The 5,303-nt window shown below is 45.7% G+C and overlaps 1 non-coding gene across 1 annotated transcript; it reads left to right on the top strand.

The window, feature by feature from the left end:
* Positions 1-4,585: 4,585 nt before the first annotated feature.
* TRNAK-CUU (transfer RNA lysine (anticodon CUU)) lies at positions 4,586-4,658 on the top strand. Its single transcript has one exon. It is a non-coding gene; the product is annotated as a tRNA-Lys (tRNA).
* The last annotated feature ends 645 nt before the right edge of the window (positions 4,659-5,303 follow it).

The following is a 5,303-nucleotide window of genomic DNA, read 5'->3' as shown; positions in this document are numbered from 1 at the left end:
TCTAAATACTTCAGCATGTGTATCCTGAGATTAAGGACATTATTCTATATCACTATAATTCAATTATCAAGCTTAAGAATATCAACGTTAATTCAATATACCTAACATAGTGTCCAGATACAAAGTTCCTCCATTGTTTTGTAGATAGCTAGATAGATATAAACATGTCATGAGAGTGAGAGTGAGAGAGCAAGAACCAGACAGCCAGAGCAAGAGCAGACCGAGAGCTGTGTTGCTGTTGTTTTTTCTCCAACCTCCAATCAAGGCTCCTAAATGGCACTTGATTGTTATATCTCTTTATTCCCAATTACATTGAACTGTCTCCCCACCCTCTTCCGACTCCTTTGTCCATGTGCTTTTTAACGATATTAAATTTTTGAAGAGGACAGACCCAATGCCTTGCCCTACATTCTGTTCAGGCTAAACACTTTGGGCAAGAACACTGCATATGTAATGCTCTGTGCTTTGTACAGCATCTTGTCAGGAAGGAAAGATGGGGCAGTGTGTTTATCACTGTTACTCATTCTTAGTTTAAGGATGTATCTGTCCTCTCTACTGCAAAGATACTTTTTTTTTACCTTGTAATTTTTAAATAGTTTGTGGGATAATACTTAGAGATCTTGTAAATACAATGTATGTGTTCGCGTGTGTGTCCTGAAAAGTGTTAATGTTTGTTGATGACCCCTGCCTGCATCAATCGTTATATTATTAGTGCTTGCAACATGGAGACTTCTATGTCTATCTACAATTTTGAACCAAACATGTCGTGAGGTGCCATCAAGTGGATTTTGACTCATAGCGACCTCACTTGACAGAGTAGAACTGCCCCATGAGGTTTCCTAGGCTCTAATCTTTACAGGAGCAGATCACCAGGTCTTTCTCCCTGCAGAGACAGGCTTCTTTCCTGGGCAAGAGTAACTCCTCTGGGGTAGGAAGCAACCTTAGAGGTCCCTCAAGTAGTTTTTTCAAAGAACTAGGGAAAAAGAAACAACTCATCAAGGCTAGGAAAAAAACTCTCAAGCTGTTTTTTCCAAAGAACCAAGGCAAAAGGCCACATAAAGGAACTCATTGCACCACAGATGTATAAAACATTTGTTGTGTTGGCAGATGCATGAAGAAAAGGACTCACTGAGTTGGAAAATAAGTTAAATGCAAAGACATTTACACAACCATTGAACTAAAATGAAAAACATTTAAATATATGCCTTCCACTTTTGGCAAAGATGGGCTAACCAAAACCAAACCCATTGCCCTGGAGTAGATTCCGACCGATAGTGAACCTATGGAACAGAATAGAACTGCCCCACACGGTTTTCAATACTGTGATCTTTACGGAAGCTAATTTCCACATCTTTCTCCCTCTGCCACATCTTTCTCCCGCACAGCGACTGGTGGGTTCAAACTTCGGACTTTCGGTTAGCAGGCGAGCGCGCTTAGCCACTGCGGCAACGGGGCTCCTGAACAAAAAAAGACGAATTTTATGAAACACCGGTTTTCAAAATACTGGAAATCAGGCGATAAGGGTGACCAACTCTTTGAAAACCAGGAAACAAACAAGGTGAGCCCTACGATTGCCCCAGCATAGTGGCTCTTCTGCAATTGCTCTTCCAGACTGTACCCTATAGAAATACCTGCACAAGTCGCCAGAGATGTGTGTACAAGAATGATGAAAGTGTTCATACAATAAATAATGGTACAAATAAACAATGGGCAAAGCCCGTTTAATGAGGATGATTTTCTTCTTTCAAGCATTTCCAGATTCCCAGGCGCACTCCTAATTTGTGTTCAACGACTCTTCTGGGAGCATCTGAGAGGACAGGAGGGTAAGGGAGTTCTCCGCTTCCCGGAGTGGCCTCGAACTACTCGCCTTTCGGTTAACATCCGGACGCGCTAACCGGCTGCGCCACAGAGCCTTCAGTAGCCGGTGTTCCTGGCGTCAATAAACAGGGATTTCTCACAAACTCCAATGCCATGGGCTTTCCGGGGCACAACTGCGCAGGCGCCACAGCCGCAAAAAACCAGAAGGGTTGGGCGGACAAATCGCGTTGTCCTTCACATTTGAAACCTGGGTTTTGGGTGAGTCCGAAGCTAGAAGGGCCGCAGAATGGCCTTCGCCCTCCTTGCTCCTCTCCCGCCTCAGAAGCCAACTGACCCCGGAGACCCCCTAGTCGGCGACCCCCGCCTGACCCGAGACACGCTGAGCCCTATGGGTTTCGGGACGTCCCTTGGCGTCTTCTGCTCCGCCTTTGCCCGCCCGCCAGCGCCGCTGGACTCCACCAGCTCCACTTGGTTGCGGTCGGTGGGGCAGGAGCTGGGAAAATAAGGGAGGAAAGGGGAACCGTGAAGAGGAGCGAAGGACAGCAGGGAGGCGTGGATGAGGATGAGAACTCCAGGAGGCCGTGTGCGTAGACTCAGGTGGGATCCTGGGGAGCAGAGAAGGGTCTTTCTGACGTAGCGGAACAGGGAGGAAGGCGACGGAGGGAACCGAGAGAAGACTTGAAAGAGAGAAAAGCGAACTATCTGTAGCTATCCAACAACAAAGCAAGGAAATGTTGTGAATGTTTTTACTTCAAAAATATTCAAGGAAACGCATCATCTGTCAGCAAGTTTATGGCATGTGGTGATCGGATAGTGAGTGGATGGCACTCTTCGTGGTGGCCGCAGTGCCCTGGGCTGTGTCAGGAGTGTGTCTTGGCAGGAACCGACTCCCCCTGAGGTTTGCCTTTAGTTCTTGTGCAGTCTGCACCCCTTCTTTGAGGCCACAGAGCGGCAGCACTCAGAGCTGCGGCTCAGGAGAAGCAAAAGGAACCGGATAGTGCACAAACCTGGGGTCTGGTCATTCGGAAACTATAGACGTTCCCCAAGAGTGAGGAGAAGGTGAAATGCTGCCTCTCACTGAGTCTAACGAGATGTGGTCATAACCATTTTTCTGACTGAGATATTTCAGCTATCAGTACGGCTTTTTTAGACTAAAGAAGAATGAATTTTTAGGGAGTTTAAAATATAATCCAAGCTTTTCGCCATGCTCTGCACAGTCTTATCCCCATCCTCCATCCCCCATTTTTATGCCAATAGTTAATACTTCAAATATAACTCCCATAGTGTGAAATGTAAAAACCTTAACTGGGCGGCATATTAAAATGGAAAATGTAACCATCACCCAGATCAAGTTACAGGGAATTTCCATCATCCCAGCAAGGTCTGTAGAACGCTTTTCCAATCAATCGCCGCTCGCCCACGCTTAGTTATTCACTATAATGATTTCTATCACCAGAGATTAGTGTTGCCTACTCTCAGCGTTCACGTTAATGAATGTATATCTTATATATTACCTGGCTTTCTTTTTTTCCAGGGAAGCAGCGTCTTGTTTTTTTAAACGTATTTGTCCACATTGTTGCCTGCCTGCTTCACTAGTTAATTTCTACAACATTAATGTAGGTCATTCCGAAGTGTGAATGACCAGTATTGATGGGCAATTGGATTATTTCTAGTTATTTGCTCGTGACCAAGGCTGCTATGAATATTTTTGGATGAGTCTTTTGTGTCCGTGTGCATCCATTTCCCTTGAGAACTTATATACGATCGTTCTGGGCAGTGGCTTCGGTGGTATAGCCGTTAGGAGTCTGTGTTGTAGACCTCGGTCAACCTTGGTTCAAATCCCAGTCAAGGCAGGTAGTTGCAACTTGCCTCAGCAACCCTGTCTTTCCAAAGTAGTAATTCTGCTTTTGCTGGAGGCAGCCTCTCAGGAGTGCAGTCAAAGAATCGGTGAATAATAGTTTCCAGCATCCACACGGAGAGACGCTTCAGGGCAAAATGAAAATCCGCGGGAGTAGTAACCAAGGCTACATGGGCAGTCTCCTTTGACCTTCACCAGAACAGCGGAGAGGACCCATCTAGAGGATGACCCCGGAGCTCATCGCGTCTTTCAGAGGTTGGAGATCTGAACGCTTTGGGGCGATGAGCCAAGTATCCCGCGGGCAAGTACCCATGAGGCCCTGAATTCGATCTGAGTTTAAATCTCGGTGAGACCTTTGTACGCAAAGAATACGCTCTTTCATTCAGTCCACACAAAATTTTAGTATTTAAAAACAAAATCGTGCTCCCAAACATATAGTGTATTGGACGTACTTTCCAATATCGCGTGGCCCTCTTCCTTCTGCCCCCTCCCCCACCATGGTTTAGGGGAGAAAAGGGTTTTGGACTGGGAAGAATGAGTTTGGGCTGCAGCTCCAAAGTCCCAGGAGCAGGTTTCCGCTCTCCTCCTGCTCCCCGCGGTTCTTTGCGGCACTCATCCTCCTCCCTTTGGGCTTTTTCAGAGCCGGAGTCCTCGAAACCAGGTTCTCAGAGTGACCGGGTCCTGAAGGAATTTTCGGAAATATCGGAGTTTCAGAACTCTTGATTCCCAGGTCCGGTAAGTCCGCCTGACCCTGTGCAAGCTGTCTTTGAGTCTCTAGTTTTTCACTGGTAAAAGGTAGATACTGCCTCCGTGAAATTCTAAACGCACGGATTACTTTCATGCTAAGACTGTTGACTCTCCCTCTCTAAAAAGACAACAATAATTCTGTAGGAGAAAGACAGCTGTGATGCCCGACTAGCTCAGTCGGTAGAGCATGAGACTCTTAATTTTAGGCTCGTGGGTTCGAGCCCCACGTTGGGCGATTACTTTTGTACTCCCTTCCATTGTTAGAGAATCTTCTCTAGTCGCTTACCAACAGAATTAAAGAGAAAAGAAAAGAAAAGCCGATTGCCATCTCGTGAATTACGATTTACAATGACCTATACCAAGAACCTCTGGTGAATTTCAACTGCGGACCTTTGATTAGCAGCAGAGGTCTTAACCACTTCCCAACCTGAGCTCCACCAACAGAATTAAAAAAAAAAAAAATTTTTTTTTTTTTTTTTGGAGCTTCTAAATTGCCAGTTGCTGCCATTGAGACATCCTCTCGCTTACTTTGGACCTGTTATTAGGAGGGACAACTACCTGGAGACAGACGTCATGCTTGGTAGAGGGTCTGTGAAAGAGAGGAAGAACCTCAGCGAGGTGGATTGACACAGTGGCTACAACAATGGGCTCAAACATAGCAACGATTGTGAGCCTGGTGCAGGACTGGCAATGTTTCATTCTGTTGTACATACAGTGGCCAAAAGTTGGAACCCACTGGAGGGCACCTAACAACAGCAACAATGTATTTTCGAGAGAGGGAAGAAATATATATTTGAGTGCATGTGGTGAAAATTTACATCAGAAAACCTACGCCTACTCAATGACTTCTACAAGTACAATTCAGTGACATTGATTACAT

Source organism: Elephas maximus, chromosome 3 (genome assembly GCF_024166365.1).
Source record: "Elephas maximus indicus isolate mEleMax1 chromosome 3, mEleMax1 primary haplotype, whole genome shotgun sequence".
Lineage (NCBI taxonomy): Eukaryota > Metazoa > Chordata > Mammalia > Proboscidea > Elephantidae > Elephas > Elephas maximus.
Note: the sequence above shows the minus strand (reverse complement) of the source record. Positions and strands in the feature narration are given on the sequence as shown.